General features: G+C 48.5%; 1 protein-coding gene across 1 annotated transcript in view; it reads left to right on the top strand.

The window, feature by feature from the left end:
• The first annotated feature begins 8,963 nt into the window (after positions 1-8,963).
• The window catches only part of RIMBP2 (RIMS binding protein 2), a 267,099-nt gene continuing 253,167 nt past the window's right edge, over positions 8,964-22,895 (top strand). The window contains exon 1 of the mRNA XM_057527204.1: positions 8,964-9,013. The gene's annotated coding sequence lies outside the window, so the exon portion shown is untranslated. The remainder of the gene's footprint in view (positions 9,014-22,895) is intronic.

Genomic DNA, 22,895 nt, shown 5'->3' with positions numbered 1-22,895 from the left:
GGGATCAAACCCGGGCCCCCTGTGTTGGGAGCGCAGAGTCTTAACCACTGGACCGCCAGGGAAGTCCCAAGCTTCACGTGTCTTTGTGGCCCCATCACAACCCACGTTCCAGGTTCCTGATCTCTCTGTATCTGTGCGTCGGCCCCCTCCCTGTCCTGAGGACACGTGCACCGTGACAGCAGGGACTGGGTCTCCTCTGGGTGTTCTGAGCGCCTGGAGCAGGTCAGGGTGCACAGAGAGAGCTGGAAAGGATTCTTCGAGGGAGTAAACGCCTTGAGTGGACGCATTTACACAGAGACCAGGCCGATCCTTAGATACATGCTGAGGGCGTGGAAATACTGATTCTCTCCAGCTGGGTATTCACTCTGCAGCTCAGAACAGCTGGTGGTGGGCATCATGCCTACGGGCAGAGTGTCAGGGTGGTGGAACGCTCCCTGCAGCCAGGGCTTGTCCATCCCTCTCCCCTTCTCTGTCTGTTTCTCTCTCTCAGAGCCCGTTTCTCCAACAGAAGGGGACGCAGGTGCCTGCTGGGTGCTGGACAGCAGCTTCCCAAGCATTTCCACAAACGCACACAGAAGCTGCCTGAGTAGATGCCCCGTGGCCCATGGCCTGGCCACTGTGCCCTGAAGGACTGGTTTTTCCAGCCCAGGAAGTACTGCTAGGCCGTCTGAGCAGGAGCTGCTCTGGCTGCAGAGATGACCGGCAGCCATGTCTGCGGGAAGCCCAAGCAAACGCGAGTGTGGCCTTCAACGTGCTCAGGCTGGGCCACCAGGACAGGCTGGGTGGAGGGGCTGTTCGGGGTTCCAGACGCCTGGGGTGCATTTCAAACCTAACATGGATTTGAACCTTCCATTATTCACACGAGAAGCATTGTTTTGGTGGATTACCAAGGGTCATTTTTGTCTTAGCTGCTTTTTTGCCTATCTTTCTATTGCAGTAGTTTGATGTGTTCAGTCTTTAGGTTTATACAGGATTATGGGGTAAACCTGATGTGAAGAGTAACAGTAACGCATATCAAATCTAGTGTAAATGTTTTAGAGTTTTATACTACCCTGCATTACCTCTATCCCTATTCAATCCAGTAGCTAAAGTATAGTGAATGTTAAATAATGGGCATTTTTTTCATTATGTCCCGTGTGTGTGTGTGTGTGTGTGTTAGTCCTGTGTGTGTGTATATATATATATATATATATATATATATATATATATACACATATATTAATTTACTATATATTTATTACATAATATCTTTTTAATAATCATGTTTTAAAATATCTATATTTTTAATTTTAAATACAGCTAAATTTACCCATTTTAGGTTTACAGTTCATTGAGTTTTAGTGAATAATAGCACTTGGAGTAAAAAAGAAAGCAGTATCTGCACTTGGTAAACAATTCACACTGCACCAAAGTAAAAGAGAGCTTTCACTCTCAAACCCTTAGTCCCTAGTCTGTCTTTCAAGAGGCAACCACTTGTACATTGTAAGCTTTCTGAAACAGTCTGCGCATGTATAGGTGTTCCTTTATTATATGCAGACTAGAGAATGCATACACACTATTTGCTTTTTTCTTTCTTCACTTAATATGTTTTGGAGATTGTATTGTGGCAACACGTCATCATTTTTTTTATTGGGGGTGCTGAGCTGTGTATATACAGCCTTTGCCAAGTTTTCAATTGAACTGTAGGTCTTATTGATTTGTAAGAGCTCTTTTTATATTAAGGAATTTAGTCCTTAGCTTGTCAAGAGGCAGATTTACATGAAGCCAGTGAAGTCTAAGCTTCAGTTGTCCTCACCTGCACAAACCCTTACAAGACCCTGAAAGGATCCTAGCAACGTGTTCACAAAATTTACTCAGCTAAGTTATTTTAACTGCAATAATTTAAGACAACTATATCTTTTCATTGAGAGTTTCCCTCATGCTCGTTTTGTTAGCCAGACTGTGGGCACTTTTGACATCTAGCTAAGAGAAAGTCCAGTTAAGATTACATTTAATTTGGGTTTAATGAGATATGTTAAATGGGTTTCTGCCATTTCTGGGTATAAATTATCACTGGCCATCATGGTATGTGGTGGCTTCCCAGAATACATCTATTGCCCTCCATACTGAATTATCCTTCATCACCCTGTGTAGCCAAAGATCATGTCATAATGTGAGCATATCTCAGGCATTTGACACTGGAAGCATGTGGGGAGTGGATGAGAAAAGAGGTTTGAAATGTACAGAGATGAAGGCCAGTCCATGGAAAATTCTTCCAGTTCTCAATGTACAACTGTAAGCAGAGAAGCCTTTCTCACCAGTGCATGACCAACAGGAAGTTTTCCTGTCTGAAGTATCCTCAGTAATCCAGCCAACACCAATATAATCCATCATACATTTTGTTTTCTTTTTTGATGGTAATCAAATAAAATAAAGTTGATCAGAATTCCTCTGCTTTTTGGACACATTCTGGAATAGTAGTTCAGGAACTACTGTAAAAGTTAGTTGTATGTGGAATAAATTCGTTAAAGAAAAGTTAAAAAAATTTTTTTAGATACTTTATTTTTTTAAATTGAAGAATAGTTGATTTACAATGTTGTGTTAATTTCTGCTGTACAGCAAAGTGACTCAGTTATACACATATATACATTCTTTTCCATTGTGGTTTATCCCAGGATATAGGATATAGTTCCCTGTGCTCTACAGTAGGATCTTGTTGTTTATCCATCCTAAATGTAATAGCTTGCCTCTACTAACCCCAAACTCCCACTCCGTCCATCCCCCTCCCCCCTCCCCCTTGGCAACCACAAGTCTGTTCTCTAGGTCTGTGAGTCTGTTTCTGTTTTGTAGATGGGTTCATTTGTGTCATATTTTAGATTCCACATATAAGTGATAACACATGGTGTTTGTCTTTCTCTGTCTGACTTACTTCACTTAGTATGATAATCTCTAAGTCCATCCATGTTGTGCAAATGGCATTATTTTATTCTTTTTTATGGCTGAGTAATATTCCATTGTATATATGTACTACATCTTCTTTATCCATTCATCTGTTGATGGACATTTAGGTTGTTTCCATGTCTTGGCTATTGTGAATAGCGCTGCTCTGAACATAGGGGTGCATGTATCTTTTTGCGTTATAGTTTTGTCTAGATATATGCCCAGGAGGGGGATTGCTGGAACATATGAAGAAAACTTTTAAACTACCAAAAAAACTTCTAAAAAACCCCAAATTTGATGAATTATGCTGGGAAAGAATTTTTCTTTTATTCTCTCAAAAGAGAATAATGCCACAAAATCATTGTCATATGGAGAGGTCATTAAACATTACACAGCTAATAAAATGTAAAAAAAAAAAAGTATTATAGAGGTATCTCAGGCACTTAATTCAACAAACATAATATTATTTTTCTAGATTTTGTGATATTTATGGGATTCGTCAGCTTTTTAAAGTCTGGAATTTGTTGTGATTTATTTTCTCATTCTTTAGATGTGATCATATTTGTACCATTTTGCATTGGTGGGTTTGTTTTTTGTTTTTATTTTTCTTAAACAGGGTCCCCAAGTTGAACAAACTCCAGGTCCCACAAAACCTGGACCCATACCTGAGTCTGAAATTTGTGTTGCAAATATTTTATCCTGGTTTGTAACTTACCTTTTGATTTTATTTATGGCATTTTTTTCACTGTGCAGAAGTTTTAAATTTCCATGTTGTTAAATTTAATCAGCCTTTCCTTTCATCATCCCTGATTTCCTGTCTTGGTTAGAAAGTCCTCCTTCATTTTAAAATAATGAAAAAAATTCATGATTTCTTCAAAGATGTCTTATTTTTCCTTTATGTGTTTAAATACTTGATTCATCTGGAATTGATTTTTGTGTAAGAATTTAAAAAAATTTTCCCGTTTTCTGAATATCATATATTGAATAATCAGCCTTTTCTTATTGATTAGAAGTGACACTTTATCATATAGTAAATGCTGTTATCTGATAGGATTTATTCATCCAAGTCTGTTCTATTGATCTATCTGTTCATGCACCAGGACCAACAATTTTATTTATATATAATGTCTGGTAAGGCTGGTATTCTTTCCTTACTCTTTTCTACCCTAAAAATTTTCAGGTTATACTTTTGTGCCTTTATCTTCATACAAAGTTTAGAATCAGCTTCCATAGGTCTAAAAAAATCCTGCCTGTATATCTTGTGTAATCACATTAATTTTTAAGATTGATTTAGGGAGAATTTTATAGAATTTAAGCATCCCATTCAAGCATAGGGTATACTTTTCTCTTTATTCAATTTTCCTGTTTTGTTCCTCAGTTTTCTTCATATATTTCTTACATATTTCTGGTTCAAATCATTCATAGGAATGTTTTTCATTTTGCATACTGCTACCATAAATGGGATTTTTTCCCCTTTCCATTATATTTCCTAACTGGTTGTTCTTCCTATACAGGAAAGCTATTGATTTCTACGTATTATTAATATTAAATGCAATAATATACAGTTTTTTTCTGGGAACAAAAATAATATATGATTGTATTCTATTAAGGAATACATGAAGAACTTTTCTATTCTGTTGTATTCTGTACTATTCCATTCCATTCTATTCTTATTTGTAACAGTTTCTTGGTTCACATGGGTTTTCCCAGTAGACCATCATAACATCTACAAAAGCAACTTGAAAGCGACTTAGGTGAGCACGCCTCACTGCTGGCCTTGGAACTGGCCTAGTGGAAAGCCCCCTGTGCTTTGCGGCAGCTCAGGGCCTGCTGAGACCCTGATGTTCAGGACCGATTCTTAGCTCCACGACGATTGTAGATTCTGCTGCTTTAATGCTGAACCCTCAGAACCACATTGCAGCCGACACCTGGCATTTCCTCGGAGAGCCGGTCCAAATGTGCTCTCTCCGGCTCAGCTGTGCTTTCTCCATATATACGACTGTAAGGCTCTGGACAGCAGTTATGCAACTTTGCATCTGGTGCTTCTCTGTCGTCTTGCAAACACTCTTTGCATTCGGGATCAGATAAACAAACGGCGTGTTATTTATAGCAGCTCTTAACAGCTGAACAGGCCCGGTTAATAGGGATGCCTTTGTGGGGTCTGTCTTCTGAGTTGCCTCCAATAAGTGTCGAAGGGGTGAGCTTCTTTGATTTCTGCAAGAAAGCGAGTCTCGGCCCTGGCAGCCCATCTTCCAGACCTCGGTGATCCTTTCCCGCTGTGTCTTCATGCCCTCGTTCTTCACAAAGGCAGCATAGCTTCCTCTACATCGTGAGTTACCCAGGAGCCTGCCTGTGAAATTCTCTGCTTTGTTACATTTTCCAGTGTCTTAAGCCCAGAATTCTCCTGGTTTTTGTGAAGTTAGAACATGGTACCCAGAGGTGGAATCACTGCCTTCCTTTTCTTTTCTTTTTTTTTAAAATTTTATTGAAGTGTGGTTGATTTACAATTTTGTGTTTAATTTCTGCTGTACAGCAAAGTGACTCAGTTTTATATATATATATATATATATATATATATATATATATATATATATATATATATATATATATGTATTCTTTTCCATTATGGTTTGTCACAGGATATTGAATATAGTTCCCTGTGCTATACAGTAGGACCTTGTTGTTCATACATTCTATATATAATTCTTTGCATCTGCTAACCCCAAACTCCCAATCCATCCCTCCCCCACCCCTTCCCCTTGGCAATCACAAGTCTGTTCTCTGTGTCCGTGAGTGTGTTTCTGTTTCATAGATATGTTCATTTGTGTCATATTTTAGATTCCACATATAAGTGATCTCATATGGTATTTGTCTTTCTCTGTCTGACTTACTTCACTTAGTATGATCATCTCTAGTTGCATCTATGTTGCTGCAAATGGCATTATTTTGTTCTTTTTTATGGCTGAGTAGTATTCCGTTGCATATATGTACCACATCTTCTTTATCCATTCATCTGTTGATGAACACTTAGGTTGCTTCCACGTCTTGGCTATTGTGAATAGTGCTGCAATGAACACAGGGGTGCATGTATCTTTTTGAATTAGAGTTTTGTCTGGATATATGCACAGGAGTGGGATTGCTGGATCATATGGTAGCTCTATTTTTAGTTTTTTAAGTAACCTCCATACTGTTCTCCATCGCGGCTGCACCAACTTACATCCCCACCTGCCTTCCTTTTCTGATTGGACAGGGGCAGTGTCCTCTCCTGGCCTCAGTGTGCCTGGTCCTCTAAGTGGGCTCGCACAGAGACCCTCGGGCGAGCAACTTCCATTGACATGAAATACTGTGAGAATGATTCTGGAGTCTTAACAAGGCCGGTTCAAGTGGCTGTAGCCCAGCGTGGGGAGGATTCAGCATCTTAAAAGTATGTGCTTTTATAGGTGAATTGTTTCAGAACCTTGGACTTTAGGCCTGTCTGATCTATGGATTGCTCCAAAACGACCTGCTGAGAAAAGAGGGGGAGAAAGCCATATTCATACCATTGAACGGCCTTCTCAAAGAACGAGTTCTTTCTAAGGGGGAAGAGCTTTATTTTCTTCCGTCAACCCTGTTCTTTTTCTCCCATGATAGCCCCCATGGGTGGATGCTCTCTAAGAAGCAGATACGATACTTTTGTAGCTGAGGGAACAGACTGACCTGCTCAAGGTCACACAGAGTCAGGATTTAGACCTTGGCCAGCGTGACTCCCAATTCATGTGCTTTTTTTTTTTTTTACTTTTTCCTTTGAGATGAGGTCCATGTAACAAAGTTAACCATTGTAAAGTGAATAATTCAGTGGCATTAGTGCCCTCACAATGTTGTGCAACCACCACCTGTGTCTAATTCCAAAATGTTTTCATAGCCCTCAAAGGAAACCCTGTGCCCATTAGCAGCCCCTCCCCCTCCCCTCTCTCCCCCTCCCCCCAGGCCCAGGCCACCGTCCCACTCATCTCCTTTCTGTCTCTGTGGCTTTGCCTATTTCTGGACATTTCATCTACATAAAATCAGATGACACGTGGTCTTTTGTGTCTGGCTTGTTTCCTTACCAGCATGTTTTCAGCTAACCCACACTGTAGCCTGTGTCTGTGCTTCCACCCTTTTGATGGCTGCATAGTATTCCACTGCCTGGACAGACCACTTCTGTGGATCCAACTGCCCATCAGCGGGCATTGGGTTGTCTCCACCCATTGGCTGTTGTGAAAGGAGCTGCTGTGAACAGGGGTGTACAAGCGTTTGCCTCCTCTTCCCTGGTTGTGGTTACGGGGAACGGATAGCTCTGCCTGCAGAATGAAAAAGGAAATGGTGTACACTTCATAAAGAAAGTTAAATGTCCAGTTCCCACATGACCTGTTAATTATATTCAATAACATTAAGAGCAGCATTTGCAAATTGCTTCTGTGCCTCGTAGTTTAGAGTCTGGTGACAAATTTATGATCTTGACCCTCATAATTAAATTCCTTCATTCTAAAAAAAAAAAAGGAAATGGTGGGGTGGTTTGCTTCCCACTCTTGAAAAGGGCACAGAGCTCTTGGTTCAACAGAAAGAGTCTGGGACTAGCGTACACAGGGCTGTGGGAAGCCTTCCGTCTTGCAGGCAAATGCAGATGCTCTCCATCGTCGGGGAGCAAAAGTGGGTCCTGATTAGGAAAACTTCTGCTCCGCCTGCGTACCATGGTGACACAGAAGCTGTTTGGGGAAGGAGTGTCCTTCTGGCCAGTTAGCTTTTTATTTTTTATACTATGTTTATTTATTTTTTAAGAAGTTCAAAATTTTTTTTAATTTTTGGCCACGCCGCTAGGCTTGTGAGATCTTAGTTCCCCGACCAGGGATCAAACCCACACCCTCGGCAGTGAAAGTGCGAAGTCCTAACCACTGGACCGCCAGGGAATTCCCCAGTTAGCTTTTAGCTCATGGTGGTTTGTGTCAGGCAAACAACCCAGCCACTGTGGTGGAGGGCGTGTTGGATTTTCCCGATGCCCGTTCGGTAAGCCTGTTAATTGAAGAAGCAACAGAAGCCCTCTCGGGAGACCCTTTCCTTTTTGTACAAGGAACCTGCAGCTAGTGTATGCCTGCCTTCCACCCCGCGGTCCCCGTCCAGGCAGGCGGCACTGGGACCCCTCAGAGACACAGGCCAGGTTCATGGGACCCAACACGGGGCGTTCCTTCCACAAGCTAAATTATTTAGCATCTTTAAATCACACATGATGGGGTTTTCATCCCAGGGAACAAACTGTGCGTGCCCGTGTGTGTGTGTGTGTGTGAAGTCCACGCACATTTTCCTATTTTGTCACTGTCTCTGCCGCGTTGCTAGGTAGCTGGTACCTCTGTGCGAGGGTCTGAACTTCTGCGAGGACGAAGAGGACACACGTTATTTTCTGTGGATTCGGGAGGCTGGGGGGCGGCGGGGGGGCCAGACCAGAGGGTGCAGACCCCAACAGCTTGGGTGGTTGCACGTAATCACTTAATTGCTGGCTGCACTGGAGTTTCTTAGCTTCGTGGGGCGCGCGAGGGCAGGTTTTCCCTCCCCTTGGCAGCCCAGAGGGCCGGCTGGCTGCAGGAGGCCCCCGGCAGCCAGCAGGGGAGAGCTAGTGCTGTTATCCCGGGGAGGGAGCGTCACCCACCGGACCCCAAGCCCTGCTGGGCTAAGAGGGCTGTTTCACCTTCCTTTCTGGCCCAGCTTTTGGCCGCAGCTCGGTGGAAAAGACACTGGCAGGGAGAGGAGAGCCATCTTGGGGGGTGTGTGTGTGTGTCTGTGTCTGTGTGTGTGTGTGTGTGTCTAAACACTGCCGTTTCCGAGGCTCTGGGTACCGCTGCATGGCGGATGATTCCTCCCCCCGCCTTTCTCTCTGTGGGCCTGCTTGCCTGCCTGCAGAAAACTAATGAATCATTTCTAGCCGAATCCGAGCAGTGCAGACACACCAATGCCCTCTCTCTCTCTCCTCCTCTCCCCCCTCCCTCCCCGCCCTCCCTCCCTCCGGCCCCAGTTTGTAATCTGACACAGCAGACTGCAGTTGTCTCCGGGTGAACCTCCCAGTCTTGGCACTGCTGCTTCGAAGGTAGGCTGAGATTTATTTTTTTCTCCTAAAAATAGCTTCACGTTTCCCTTTTCACCCCTCCGCACGCACCCGGCGCTGCAGCGGCGGTGATCTCCGGGCGATAGCCGGAAACTGTCTGCGCTGACAAAGTTTATTTTCCAGCGGTTTGAGGATGCCCTTCAGCGCGGGGTCCCGGTACCGAGCTGCCATGGACGCCGGGTGCAGGAGAGCCGCGGGGAGGGGGGGCACCGTTTCCAGACGATTCCTTCCGCGGATGTGGGGGTGCTGCTGCTTGGTCCCCGTGGATCTGGTTTCCCAGGGCAGGGCTGACGGTTCTCTGTCACCGTGGGGTTCCCGGAGACCCCTCCCGCCCCCCTACCCCCCAGCTTTGCAGAAAAGCCCCTCTGGGCGAAGTTGGACATCACACCAGGCAATGCCTTTCGAACCCAGGAGTGTGAGCTTGGATTGTTTCACATCTGAGCCTCTGGGGGCTCTGGAAGTGGTCTTCCTGGGGGTCGGGCTGGAAGGGGGGAGAGGTTGGGGGCCAACAACTAAAAAATAAGAGTTGTATCATCCACAGCTCGGCTCAGATTTGACATGCATTGAGCCAGGAACTTGCACGTTGAGAATTTGTCAATTCATGTCCCACAGACTGACTTGAATAATATGTTTGTCAAAACAGATGTTCTCGGCAGAAAGTGTGTGTGTGTGCGCGTGCGCGGGTGTGTGTGTGTGTGTGTGTGCGCCCACGGCTGGCTGTTTGCTGGGGCAGACTCTCCCCCTGGAAGCCGTGTTTTCACCTGGAGATCCAGTGTTTACAGGATGACCTGCCCGGAGGGAAGTTGGGTTTGGGAGGTCTGGTGGGGTCAGGGTGCGGCTTGCTCTCCTCAAGCGGAGGCCTTGTAGAGTCAGGTTTGCTGCTGTCCCCAGGGTGTCCCCACGGGCTGTCCGCAAAGTCCGGCTGAGGGTTGGGTGGACGCAGCTCAGCACCGGGTCGTTGGGCCCAGGGGATCGGGAATCCTGCAGGGATGCGGGGCAGGGTCTGCGTGCCCCCAGGTTCTTAGGATGGCCGGCTGAGCGAGGAGGGGAGGGCCTTGGGCAAAGGGGTCCACCCTCACCTCTCTCTGCATCATCGCCTTTCACTAGAGAGACCCCACCTCATCAAGGGACAGAAAATGTCCCCAGAGTGAGCGGGCTCTGAAAATGGAAGATGGGGTGGAGCGAGGAGGGCTGTCCCAGCTTGCGAGCCTCTGAGTGTGTGGGCCGTGGACCAACTCTCCTCACGTCCAGTTTCTGAACCAGGAGTGAGCGAGGTGCCAGTGGGAGGGTAGCCCTGCAGGCTCAGCCTGATTGCAAGGTGGCCAGGCCCGGGGGCTGGGGATCCTCTGGTAGGAACCTCTTCCCCATCCCAGACGCCCCAGCCCTGCTCCGGGATCTCCTGGAATTTGCTTCTGTCCCGGCCCCAGCTGCTGGTCCCTGGTATTTGGGGCTTCATATCTTGGAGTGGGGTGTGGGCTCCTGTGACTCTGGAGCCTCGGAGCGGGCAGTTGGGTACCATCCGGGCTTGTGTCTCCGGCACGGGTCTGTGGTGTAGGAGGTGGGCCGGCAGACGGCCCAGGTGACTGGGCTGGGCCTCAGGGTCTAGGGCTGCTCGGCCAGCCCTACGGCACTGTACCCGGGACACAGAGCAAAGCATTTTGAGGTTATTTCAGGGAAGTGGCCGGCAGCTGATATTACCACCCTCCCCTTCTGAGAAGATGACAAAGTGGGTCAGGGAAAGGTTGGTGCTGTCGGCGTGCCAGGAGAGATGGTGGGACCGTAGGGGCCAGACGCCAGCCAGAGGTCTGTGTCCAGCTGCCCCCAGCCCCAGCCTGCGAAGATGGGGACCTGGCCACATCCGAATCCCAGGCGGGGGGAGTCTGAAAGCTTCCCCACGTGAGGCCCCGTGCAGACTGGGCTGAGAACTAGCAATTAAAAAAAAAAAAAAAAAAAAAGGCAGCAAACCAATTCAGCTGATTCTCTCCACTGTGGGTTTTAGTCTCATTTCTCTTGCTCGGGGCCTGGTTGGCATCTGGGAGGAGAGCAGCGTGTGCTTAAAGGGCAGGAGGAGGGGCACGGAGCAGGGAGGCTCTTTCCTGAGCTCCCACTTCCAAGCCTCCCGCCTCTGTGTCTTCGGAACGAAGCTGGAAGTTTTCATTAGTGGGGGGCATCTGAGCCATCGGAGGCAGGGCGGTGGGAACGGTCTGTTAGCAGAGCGAGGGAGGGGTCCCGGGCTTGCGTCTCTCAGTTTCTGGTGCTAACGCTGCTGGGACCTCCTTCTGAGAAGCGCTGGGCTAGGGCGTGACCCCTCGGCGGTTAAGCACCTGTGGGAGGCGTCCTCCGTGCTCTTGACTCTGGTTGCGGATGTAAAGGAGGTGTGACTCTGGCATGGCCCTTGCCCCTCAGGTGGGTCTAGGCTCATAAATGCTGGAACTTCCTTTGTGTCGAGCAGACACCTTTCCAGAGCCGCTCCAGCAGCTGCTTCCGGTGGTGGAGGAGGTGGAGGGTTTTACCGCTGAATTTCCCAGCCTTTTCCCTGTGGCTGGAAGGTTGGAATCTGTGCGGTTCTGAGAGCCCAGTGAAGGATGCACCTGCTGTACTGGTCTGTGGTGGATGCACTGGAGTGGCGGACACCGACTTCTAGAAAACTCTGTTCTTCATTTCTCTGGTTCCTTTTGAATTAGATCGTTATATTCTATGAGGAGTGTTTCCCTAACTTCTCTTCGCTTGTGCCCATCGGTTTGAAAAGCTGCCTGATCTTGTTATGGCATTTGCTCCAAGCTCATCTGGGCTTTGTGCTGAGAAGCAACGGCCTGTTGATGTTGGTGCCGCTGCCTTTCGTGAAAACCACACTCCTCGGTCCTTAATGTGCTCTCATTACAGGGTCTCCTTTTCCCTTTCCCCCTCTCTCTCACCCTCTGTCTCTGTCTCTCCCTTGCCTCTTCCCTTTCACCCCAGTCTCCACATCCTTTACCTTCTCCATCTCAGCCAGTCCCTTTAACATGTTTGATGTATACCCTTGAATTTGCATCTATGTGAAATATTAGTGCTGCTGTATTCGCAGGTGTTCTGATGAACGTAAATCCCGTTGTGCTCCAGACCTTGTTCTGCTTCCTGCTTCTCTCACGCAGTCCTGTCCCTTTACAGCCCATCCGTGTGGCTGTGTGTATTTCTGGTTAGTTACTTCTAACTGCTGGGAAGTATTCCATAGAGCCCATGGACCACGTTGTGCTTGCCCATCCCCATCGAGGGCACCGGGTTGGCCCCAGAGCCCTGCTGCACAGACGATGCTGCAGCAGTATCCTCGCACGTGTGCCTTACGGTCCCACGTGAGAATCGTTCTGGGTGCGTCTCAGAAGTGGATCGCTGGGGCAGAGGGGACGTGTCGACTTCACTTCAGCAAGTTCTTCCAGCTTGCTCTGCAGGGTGGGTCCTCTTTCCCCAAGTTCTTGCCAACACTTCACATTGTCCGACTTTCTAATGCTGGCAATGACTTTTTCCAGCCCCTGTAGATCCGGTCCTCCCTGAAGATGTTTGGGAGTGGGCATTCACAGACACTACAATTCCAAACTAGCATCTGTGGGTGGCAGGGCGGGTGGGTGGGTGTCCCGGCGACTGGGCTGTGTCTCTTCTTACGTCTTAGGAGGCCTGCCCTGTGTCTCAGGCTCTGTAGGTAATGGGTCTTCCTCTTTGAGAACCGGATGTGGTTCTCAGGGGGATCTGGGAGGGCCCTTTTGCCCAGCCTCACAGTGACAAAGAGTCTCAAATTAACCCTTGACATTCGAAGCTACGGTTTCAGTCGCCAAGATCCACTGAGAAGACTGCAAGAAGAAGTCATTTATCATGCGACCTTAAACTGTTCCCAGCAACTGGACCACCCACCTGTGTGGATCCGTCTTCGTAGGTCAGTCATATTGTACTAGAGTCTGTTGGGTTATAGTTCATGTATTATTAATACATTATACATTATATGTATGCATTAACACATTATACATTAATGTATTAAATGGATACCTGAAAAGTAACAATTTAAACCTGTCTTGGCATTTCTTAGTTTTTCACTGGGCCACGAGGCTCCTAAAATGGGAGAAGCTGGGTCTCCTCTGGGATTCTGAGAGGCCAGACAACCTATTCTTTTTTTTTTAATCTATTATTATGTGTAGTCAAAGTATAGTTGATTTACAATGCTGTGTTAATTTCTGCTGTACAACAGAGTGACTCAGTTATACACGTATATACATTCTTTTTGATATTCTTTTTTATTATGGTTTATCCCAGGATATTGAACATAGTTCCTTGTGCTATACAGTAGGACCTTGTCAGATAACCTATCCTTAATGTTCACCCACCCGGGAAAGAGGTGTCACGACTTCCAGGGCCTGAGGGGCTATGCAGGGACACAGATGTGTGAGGTGGCAGAGTCTGTGGCAATCGGGGGTAGTAGGGCTTGCGGAGAAATGGAGAGAGCAGGGTGGCCTAAGGACATTCATCTGAAAATATCTTATTTGCTGACATTTTTATGGTCTGTTTTTCTGCCCAAGCAAGCGCTTTGCACATAGTAGGTGGTCAATAAATATTTTTTTGGAAAGAATGAATGAAGGAAATGAAATGACCTATAGGATGCCTCGGGGTGGGGTGAGCACCTCTCCCCTTGATCTGGTTACTGCCTGTACATTGTTTTTCTCTTCACCATCACCACAATCTATACAATTATCTGTTACCATGACGGTTCTCTCCTCTAGAATGAAGTTCCTGGAAGGCAGTGATTGTGACCTTTATTTTTGTATGCCTAGTGCATTTGCTCATTCATCCAACAAACATTTGAGCACCTATTAAATATTAAGTAGCATTTTATCTATTTATTTCTTACATCTTTATTGGACTATAATTGCTTTACAATGTTGTGTTAGTTTCTGCTGTATAACAAAGTGAATCAGCTGTATGTATACATATATCCCCATATCCCCTCCCTCTTGCGCCTCCCTCCCACCCTCCCTATCCCACCCCTCTAGGTGGTCACAAAACACCGAGCTGATCTCCCTGTGCTATGCGGCTGCTTCCCACTAGTTATCTGTTTTACATTTGGTAGTGTGTATATGTCAGTGCCACTCTCTCACTTCGTCCCAGCTTCCCCTTCCCCACCCCCATGTCCTCAAGACCGTTCTCTACATGTGCTTCTTTATTCCTGCCCTGCCACTAGGTTCATCAGTATAATTTTTTTAGATTCCATATATGTGCGTTAGCATACGGTATTCGTTTTTCTCTTTCTGACTTACTTCACTCTGTATGACAGTCTCTAGGTCCATCCACCTCACTACAAATAACTCAATTTCGTTCCTTTTAATGGCCAAGTAATATTCCATTGTATATAGGTGCCACATCTTCTTTATCCATTCATCTGTCGATGGGCACTTAGGTTGCTTCCATGTCCTGGCTGTTGTAAATAGTGCTGCAGTGAACATTGTGGTACATGTATCTTTTTCAATTATTGTTTTCTCAGGGTATATGCCCAGTAGTGGGATTGCTGGGTCATATGGTTTTTAAGAAACCTCCATACTGTTCTCCATAGTGGCTATACATTCCCACCAACAGTGCAGGAGGGTTTCCTTTTCTCCACACCCTCTCCAGCATTTATTGTTTGTAGATATTCTGATGATGGCCATTCTGACCAGTGTGAGGTGATACCTCATTGTAGTTTTGATTTGCATTTCTCCAATGATTAGTGATGTTGAGCATCCTTTCATGTGTTTGTTGGCCATCTGTATGTCTTCTTTGGAGAAGTACCTATTTAGGTTTAAGAAGCATTTTAGGGGCTGGGCACAGAGCAGCCAGCAAGATAGTTGAAGTCCCTGTTCTTATGGAGATGACATTAGTGTGTGTGTGTTTGACAACAAGCAGGTGAATAAATAACAAACAAATGGAGGTAACACCATACAGAGGGTTACAGCAGCCTGATGTGAGAGACTGTGGTGGGGTCATCCTGGAAGGACTCTCGGAGGAGGTGAGATTAAGCTGAGCCCTGAATGACGAGAAGAATCCAACTGTACAGATACCAGTGCAAAGACCCTGAGTATTTGAAGGAAGGAAGGGTGTCTTCATTCCTTTTAGATGGCTGTGCAGGAAGTGCTGACAGGATGTTTCTGGAGCAGGTGGGATGACAAGGGTCTGGAGTCCCCAGGCTTTCACCCATGGAGACTGAGCATGAGCTGTGAGCTCCCAGGCGTGTCTGGAAGCCGGTGGGCGGGTGTACTTTGCCAGTTCCATCCTCAGGGAGTTGGCTATGGGGGGGGGGTCCCTCTGTTGAGGTGCAAAGCTTCCCCTTCTCCCTTCCTCCTGTCCCCACCCTGCCCCATCCCCCATCCTATGCCACCAAAGAAAACCCAGTTGTCTTGCTTTTGGAAAAGAGGCCTTTTGAGGGCGGCTTGTAGCTGCCGATCTGGCGGTGGGACTTTGGTAAGATTCCCTCGGATGAAATGTTCTTGTTGCCAAAACATGGATGCTGTGATAACAGTATTTAGAATTGTCTGTTGCAGTTGGTTCAACAGAGTTGGTTTCCATTGGGATGTTACGGGTGGTTATTGTTGACTGATTGTTTCTAACACAAAAACACTCCCCATCATGTTGCTCCGTTGTTACTTCAGACTCGAGATGTAGAGAAAAAATAGGGCAATGGTTTTGTTGGCTTCTTTCTGATGCTTCCCTCCTGCCTCCCACCCGCCCCCCCACGAAGGAGCCCTGGAGTATTAGGAAGTTATGTTTGGGTTGTTAGTGCCAGGTCTTTAAAGAGCTCAGATTTAGCAGCCCAGGATCTGATCTGTGCATCTACCTAGTTAGCTGGGACCTGCTCCGGGGCGGGGATGCCGGTTGAGCTTGGAGCCTGGCGCTTGGACAGGTGACAGCGGAGCCTCTGTTGACATCAAAACCGCACAGACAGTCCCTACCCAGCTCACGGCATGGGTTCTGCAAATTGAATTTGGTTTTTTTAATGACATCTTTTAAGTTTTATTATGAAAGTAATGACTGTTCATTGTGGGAAAGTTAGAAAGTATCAAAAAAAAGAAAAGCAGGAAGAAGAAAATATTTATGACTCACAGTTCTGTCACCCAGACACAATCATTGTTAATATTGGCATTTTTTTCCGTTTCTTTTCTCTATGAGGATTTTTATTCCATTAACTGTTTTGAATTATGTTTTTAAAACATTTTACATGATAAGGTTGGCATTCTTCCATGACATAAAAAAACGGCAAAAAACATACCTTAGAGTAGCGGCATATACTTGAACAAGGCTGTCCCCAGCTTACTTAGCATACATGACTACTCAGGCTGTTTCGATGTTTCCTCATTATTACAAACAACGGGCGGCCACCACACCCAATCTGCTGTCCTTCTGGGTAACACGCGGGGCTGGCCGTTTGGAGGGTCGCGGGCTGAGTTTTACAGCAGGGTCCGCCACGGCACAGAGCAGCTACCCGGGAGAGTCTCAAACTGCCTGTCAAGGTAGATTAAAACCTGGTGACCACCGACTTCATCTTCCCTCCCAAACCTCCACTGCCTCTGGAAATCTCTGGACATCAAAGTGAATAGTGCCACCTGCCACTCAGACACCCCATCTTGAGGATTGGGGGTCACTTTGGACTTCTCCTGGCCCACCCCCATCCAAACGGTCCCCTGACTTTGCTTGAATGTAGCCGTGGCCAAATCCCCCATGCCAGCAAGTGACTGACACGTAGTAGGTGCTCAGCTGACACACAGCAGGACGGGCTGGGTGCCTTTGTCACCCCCAGGCTCTGGACAGTCCCCAAGCCCATCAGCTCTGGGTGGTGTCCCTTCTTTCCAGTTATGGGCCACTTTTTAGGCTGAGAATTCATAAGGGAACTTGTGTGAACAGTTCTTGAAGCTGCAGGTGCAGTAATACGTGTGCCGCTGGCTGGACGTCTCCGCATGCCTTTGCTTTTTACATGTGCGACACTGTGGCTTCACGAGGTGGGCCTTGGTGCTAGTTTAGACCCACTGTACAGACAAGACAATCATCTAAGAGAAATGAAGGGACCCTTCCAAGGTCGCACAGCTGGGGAGGGACAGGCCAGGCTTCAAACCTGGGTCGGCCAAGCTTGGAAGCTAGTGGGTGCCCACCGTGTGGTGCTGCCCTCGCGGCCCACCTTTTCCTTCCTCGAGGGGGGACGAGCAAGCTGGCCGGCGTGTCTGGAAGGTGGTGGGCAGCAGGGTGAGGGCATGGTGGTGATGGAGGTGGGAGGAAGCAGGACCGGATCACGCAGTAGCGATCGGAAGGGCCTCAGATCCGTTCCCGGCGAGGATACAAGCGACCAGAAGGTTCCCAGGGGGTGGCACGGTCTGCCTGTTTTCAGCAGCATGCTCTGGCTGCTGTGTGTGGGTGGGCTGTAGGACAGAGATGGACAAGGAGGCGGGAGGGGCCGACACAGCCACCCGGGGGTGAGTCGGTGGGGTCTCAGCTCAGGTCAGGGCTCAGTAGCGGCCATAGTGAGAAGAGATCAGACTCGGGTTGTGAAGGGAAGAAGAGGGAATAAATCGGAGGGAACAAATCTAGGGTATAGCTGAGGAGGGAAGAGGAAGCAGGGAGGAGAAACAGTATGGAATTACACACGGCTCTGTTTCCAGCAATGGTTCTCAGATCTTTTAAAAAATATGGATGCCTACTGATGAACAAAACTGGTAGATCCATACAGGGGAATACTATTCAGCTGTAAAAAAGAGTGACGTTCTGATGCCTCCCAAACCGTGGGTGAACCTCGAGAGCATGATGCTAAGAGAAAAGAGACAGACACAGAGGACCACCTGTTGTATGACTCCACCGGCATGAAATGTCCAGGGCCAGAAATCCATAGACAGGAAGTGGATTTGTGGCAGCTCAGGGCTGGAGGACTGGGGGGGATTGGGAAATGATAAAGGTGTAGGGTTTCTTTCTGAGATGACGAAAATGTTCTAAAATGGATGAGAATGTCCTGAAGTGTACTGTGCTGATTGCATGTATCTGGGAATAGAGTAAAAACCACTGAATTGTACACTTTAAATGGATGAGTTTGATGCTATGTGAGCTCTATCTCAATAAATCTGTTTTAAAAATACTGGTGCCTGTGCCCCATCCCAGAGCACCCACTCCAGGAGGATCGAGTGGGCCCCGAAGGCAGGTCTCAAAGGCTCCGGGGACTGTGGGGCGGCTCGGGGCTCCAGGAGCTGGTCTGTTCTGGTCTGGTTGCCTGTGCGGCCGGCCGTATCCCCCTGCAGGAAACCTGTTTCCTCCTCTCTCCTCGAGGGCGGGGCGGGCTCCCTTTGTCCTGGGCCGCTTCTTCTGGCCTTCCTTCAGGTGGTCACTATTCGGAGGGTGCATGACCCCTCCAGGCATGGGTGTCTCCTCCCGGCCAGCCCGGCGTTCCCTGGAGGGCGAGGCCTGGGTGTGCAGACAGCGGCGTGTGCAGGGTCAGAGCTGCGAGCAAGGCAACCGCACTGATGTGGGTGGCCTGTGACTTCCGAAGGTCCGTGGCACCCGAGGCTGCTTTCTTGTCTGTAACTCAGCTTGTTTTAGCTCCGCTTTTTCTCAAGAGCAGGAAAGTTAATCTTATCACCGGAGGATAAATTCAGTTACTTCGTGTTTTCTCTAGCATTTCAGGGTTTCACAGTTAACTTCTCTTCCACGCGGGGAGGAGCATACAGCTGGCCGGGGTCAGCTCTGCCATCCAAGTTGAGCCTAAGCAGAACCGGTCCAGAATATTCTTTCCCTCTTCCCTGGGGTGCAGGAGGTCCGGGGTGAAGGCCTCCATCACTGTGTCAGAATACGGTCCTGCCACGTTGGGGGCCATTGGTGTTTTCTGAATCATTCCACTACTGATCAGTAATAATCCATTATTGATTCACAGCTGCAGTCGTGATTAGTCTGTTTGGGGTCCAGTCATACCAGCGGTGCTAACAATAGCTAATGCTCTAGGGCGGGAGCTGTCATTCTCCGCACCCTGAAGGCGGGGACTGAGGCCGGGGAGGGGAAGTCACCTGCCCAAGCTCATGTGGCCAGTGAGTGGGGCAGCCAGGGTTCGCCGCGGCCCTTTGGGCAGAGCTCACGCCCTAACCACCTCGCCACACTGCTGCTGAGGAGAGAGCTGACCTGGCCCTGCACTTACGTCTCTCCCTACGGCACCTGCAAGGGGAGTTAGTTCCACACATGGGACTGTCTGAAATGACCTTCAGTAGGTGGCACTGGCCGTGGTTAGAGTCTTGAGCCAGACTGGCTGGGTCTCATCTTGGCTCTGTGATCTCCCGGCTGTGTGACCACGGGTGTGTTTCTTAACCTCTCTGTGGCGCATTTTCTCATCTATAAAGATGGGAGAACAGTGGTATCTACCTCCTCCTCAAAGGATCGAGCTAATACAGGAAAAGTTCTCAGAACCTGGTAAGCACTCAGTAAGTATTAGCTATTACCATTATTCTCATTCAGATGGGGAGACTGCAGATGGGGCGTTTGGATGATTAAATGAGTTAAATGATGTGAAACATTCAGGACGGGGCCTGGCGTGTAGTGAGGGTTCAATACCTGCTGGCTGGCTAGTATCATCACTGCTGTGATTCTTGGATTCTAAACAGACCAGGCAGTAAAATGACAATGGAATTAGTAGGCTAATATCAACAGGACAGGATCCCACCTGAGATATTAACGGGGACCTTCTCCCCGCACCCCCTGCACTGGATGGGGGTCAGTCCCCGCAAGCTCAGCTGACTGACGGCAGAGCTGACCCCCTGCACAGGCCCCCCCTTCAGCGGTGCCCTCTACCGGCTCGGGATGAAAATGTCACATTCTCCCCGCTCTCAACGACTTGAATGTTTAAGCAGCCACGTTACATCTTGGCGACGCGCGTCCTCTGCAGAAACGGCCACGTGGAGGGGAGGCTGGGCTCCTGTGTGGCTTCTTTATGAAATGCCTGCTGCCGTGTTGACCTGGGGAACAGCTCCTTTAAAGCCTGGACCCCCAGCTTAGTTCATGTCAAAATCAGGCTTGACGTCGGGCTCCGCAGTTCTGATCTGTTTCAAGAGCCCAGAGCAGAGGTGCCAATTGCACTGGTCCTTTGAAGTTTGTCTTGACTGTTGTCTCCTGGGCAGTGTAACCTAGATTTTTTAGTAGATTTTTCTGCAGTTTATTTATTTTCCTTTTCTTGGGAGCAGAGCTGCCTAAACTGTGTGGGAGGGAGAGACTTGTGCACAGAGTGACATCCGTGTGGCCCTGCCTGGGTGGATAAGCTGTGATGGGCTCGGTCTCCCTTTGTCTATCTCCTGCATGGGGCCTTGGGGTAGATGCTCGCGTTTGGAGCCCTGCCCAGGTCTGGGCAGACAGGACGTTTCTGCAGCCCAAGCCTCCTTCCTTCTGCCCTGCACAGCGACCTGGAGGCCTGTAGAAGCAAGGGAGAGGGAGAAAACAGCGGGAGCCTCAAACACAGTAGCTAAGGCAGGAAATGCCTTCGTTGATTTTTCATCAAGGAGGAGCACATCAGAAGCAGGGGTGCCCACGGGGGGGTTAAGCGGTGCGCCTGGCCCATGGGACAGCTGCGTCCCCTCCGGGCCAGCCCCACCCCCAGGATGGTCCTGTGGCTTACAGTCTTGGGAAAAACAAATGGGGGAAACATAACTCCTTTCTCCCCAGCAGTAAACACGCACTGGAAAACACGGGTTAGCTGCCCCAGGAGCCCTGGGTTCTGGTCTTTGTTTTGCAGTGAACAGGCCAGTGCCACGGTTCCAAGGTGGTGATAGTAATCTCACGCCCGTGTTTCCCAAACTCGGGTCACGCAGGCACCCTCTCCCCGCCTCGTGCACCTGTGTGTTGTGAGCTATCGCAGCGCTTTGCTTGCTCCTTTATCCCTGCAGCGGGGTGGATGCACGCCCTGCCCCCCGGAATGCCAGCTTCGTAATTTCTTTTTGCCCCCGTTGTTGAAACCTGTGCTCTTACTGACTGAGTATCTGTTTCAGTGGACTCGTTTTCCTTTTTAAATGGACTCGTTTTCCTTTTTAAAGACATTTATGGAGGCTAAAAAGAAACAAATACAGTTTTATGTGATTACCATAAATGAAATCTTTATATCATCTTAGATGAAATAAGCCTAACAATGAAAATAGTGAAGATAAGAGAAGTCTAATATTTTCTAGGCATTTGCTCCTGCTTGCCTGGGCTCGGCTCTCGAGGCCTGCCCTGTTTTGGTAAAAAAAGGATAATAATAATACTAACAATAACTAACGCTGTGACAGCTGACAAAGGCATTCAGCTCTCCCTGGGTGCCAAGCAATGTCGTAGACACTTGGCAGGTTTTAGCTCATTAAGTCTTCATAGCAGCCCTACAGGGTAGGTGTAGGGGGCTGAATGCATCTGTGTCCTAATCCCTGGAATTGTGACTATTGCCTTATATGGCAATAGAGTGAATATTACCAACATGGCAAAAGATGGGATTACGTTAAGGACCTTGAGAGGAGACGCTTATTATCCTAGATGGTCTGGTGGCCCTGAATGCCGCCACCCGTTCAGACACAGAGGAGGAGGCCCTGTGACCATGGGGCAGAGATGGAGGGATGCGGCCACAAGCCAAAGAAAGCTGGGGGCACTAGAAGCTGGAAGAAGCCAGGAAGGACCCTCCCCCCCAAGCCCCGGAGACCTTGGTTTCAGACTTCTGGCCTCCAGATCTGTGGGAGAATGAATTTCTGTCGTTTTAAGCCACTCAGTTTGCTGTAATTTGTTACTGCTGCCACAGGAAACTCATACAGTAGCCGTTGCTACTATCACCATTGTGTAGACAAAGAAACTGAGACACAGAGAGGTGGAGTAATTAGCCTGAGATCACACAGCCAGGAAGTGGCAAAGCTGGGATTTGAACCGGGGTGGATGGACCGCGGAGTCTGGGAATCTCAGACCTTCCCGAGGCTGCTCGCTGCTCGTTGGCGGACCTTCCCTGCTTTGGGAAGACTGGAGGCCGGCAGGCAGATTCATCACCGGGAGCGCATTTAGGAAGCAGGTCAAAACGTGGAAAGCGCCACATGACAGAAGATGACTCCGGGGTTTAAAGGCTGCCTTCTGTAGGTGTGTTTGTTTATTTTTCAGCTAAGAGGCTGGAGCTCAGCCTGTCTGAAAGCCCACGCGGGGAGGGGCTTGGCCGTGACCGAGGACCTGCAGAGGTGGTTTCCCCTCACCCCTGCCTCTGGCGGCTCAGCCCTCCTTCTGGCCCCTCTCAGCACCCTCTCCCGTGGTCCTGGTGCCAGGGGAGGGTCCGCGTGGCCACGAGGTCCCCCACCCACTCTCCGGAGGTCCCTGGGCCTCTCCAGTGCCGCTCTAGCCAGGAGGGGGCTCAGCTGGGGCGTTTGGGGCACAGAAAGGGGATATTGTAGGAGGACTTTGCCGATGCTCCTCAAAATACAGCAAAAGCGGAGCCGTCTCCTTCCCCAGCGTGTGACAGACCCAGTACACCCCAGAGGGACGCCCTTCCCCAGCGCTCGGGCCCCAGGCCTCTGCCTTGTGCTGAGTGACCTGGGGCTGTGATTTCTCCTGTTGCTTCTAGATCTTTCTCTCCTAACCCAACCCCTCCTCCTACCCCCGCCTCTGCATTTCCTACACTGTTCTGTTATGGGGTGCTATTTTATTTTTCTTTCTTCTCCCCTAGGAATCTCCATTTACACACACACACACAAATACTCCACCAATTAGACTTGTTGAATCTTATTGAAAATGTGAAAAGTCAACGTGAGCCCAGAGCAGGCTGCAGGCAGCAGCTTATGGCTGGAAAGTTAATCAGGGCCAGGAGGGGTCAGCCCGGTCACGTGAGGGCTAATGCCTCTCAGATCCCGATTACCCATTACTCTGG

Source organism: Balaenoptera acutorostrata, chromosome 13 (assembly GCF_949987535.1).
Source record: "Balaenoptera acutorostrata chromosome 13, mBalAcu1.1, whole genome shotgun sequence".
In the NCBI taxonomy this organism is placed as follows: Eukaryota; Metazoa; Chordata; class Mammalia; order Artiodactyla; family Balaenopteridae; genus Balaenoptera; species Balaenoptera acutorostrata.
This window is presented reverse-complemented; position numbering and strand designations above follow the sequence as displayed.